General features: G+C 52.2%; 1 pseudogene; it reads right to left on the minus strand.

The window, feature by feature from the left end:
* Positions 1–342: 342 nt before the first annotated feature.
* On the minus strand, positions 343–1,106 carry LOC117006369 (annotated as a pseudogene).
* Between the last annotated feature and the right edge of the window lie 619 nt (positions 1,107–1,725).

Raw genomic sequence — 1,725 nt, forward strand, 5'->3', positions numbered from 1 at the left:
AGATGAAAAAGAGAATCGGAGGACTAAGGCAAGGATGCAAAGCAACTTTATTGAGTCCAAAGAAGAAAACGAGGAGACTCACACAGGGCACATGAAGAGGCCACTAAGGACCAGTGGGGGTGTGCATCTGCTTGGTCTGCAGAGAGAGGGGAGGGTGAGAAGCCAACAGGTCCCACTAGGCTGGCTTTGGGGTGGTGCTGAGAGGAAAGGAATGCAAGAGAAAGGGAAGACAGTGGGATAAGGAAACAGTAAGCTAAAGCAATGTTCAAAAAGATCCATCTGCATTAAAGCACCACATTCTGAGGTCATGGAGGTTCTTGCACAATGATATTGCCAGGAACTTTAGCAGGGACGGCATCTGCTGCCACCATAGCAGTTGGTGATGCAGGAGAGGTCAAAGCCCCCGGAGCTGATGGGCACTCCACCACAGCTGAGGATGTTGCCAACAGCAGCAGAGGTGGAGGATCCCACCACGGTGTTCTGGGGGAAGGAGCTGAGGATGGGGCCGGGCAGGGTCACCAGCACAGCAGGCGGCTCAATGGCCACGTGGGAGCTCTGGCACTGCCTGACACAGGCACTCATTGCAGCTGTTGGCCAGCGGGCAGGGGCCGCAGGGCTGGCAGCAAGGGTTGCAGGACATGGCTCGGGGTCACAGGAGCACCTGGCACAGAGGGCAGGGAGAAGCACAAAGTGAGGACACATGAGGAGCAGCACTGCACCCAAACAGCCTGCAGCCAAGGCACCTGCTGGCCCACATTGCACTGCCCAGCTCAAAGCCCAGGAGCCACCTCAGCCATATCCCAGTCTCTCTCTGTCTGGACAACACCTTCTCCACCCTGCCCTCTCTCAGCACAAGCAGCTCCCAGCTCTGGGCTATGACAGCCCCTGTCCGCTGAGACCTACAGCCAGGAAAGAGCTGGTCTTGAAGCTGCAGCAGAAGGAGGAAGAGAAGGTGGAGAGGAGGCTTCCTACTAACCTGGTTCCTGAGGAGGAGTTGAGAGAAGTGGATGAGAGAACAGAGACTTGGGCTGCCTTTTATAGCAGTCCTGCTCTGCCTCAGGCCCAGAGGCACCTTAGTGGAAGTCGTAATTTTGTGACCAACTCATGTCTAATGTTCACCATCCCAGCTAATGGTAGGGGCTGTGTCCTGGTTTCCTGCATTGCAGCCTTTTCATTTCTGGTTTCTGCTTTTGGAAGGCTTCTTTTTTTCTGGGCCCGGATGAGAGCCCCAAGAATTTCCAGGATATACGCCTCAGACTTTACACCAGATCATGGTCTGGTGACATTCCATTCAGGTATGTTATAAGTTTTGATTCTTCCCTACTAGGTCATCCTTCAGTCAACAGTCCATGCCATTTCTCCACCTCCCTTCTTCTCCTCTCTTCGGTTCTACTTCTCTCCAGGAGTCACAGCAATGATGCTTCTCCCAGAAAAGTGCTGCCCTACCTCCCTTGGGCCCCAGTTACACACTGGTTGTTATCACCTCATATTCTAACCGACAATCCTTGGTTGTTATGACCAGCTGTGTTGGATTGACCCAGACTGCATGGCCAGCACCCTCCAGCCACTCTATCACTCCCCCTTCTGAGGGGAACAAGGCAGAGAGAATAGGAAGGTAAACAACTAGAATATTAAGATTTTTATGTTTGCTAAAACAAAATCAAAAGACTGTGCCTGCAGAAGTAAACCGGGAAAAACAAAAAACAGGCGTACCATTATTTTTTT

The sequence above is a fragment of the Catharus ustulatus genome, chromosome 23, assembly GCF_009819885.2.
Source record: "Catharus ustulatus isolate bCatUst1 chromosome 23, bCatUst1.pri.v2, whole genome shotgun sequence".
NCBI classification, from domain to species: Eukaryota; Metazoa; Chordata; class Aves; order Passeriformes; family Turdidae; genus Catharus; species Catharus ustulatus.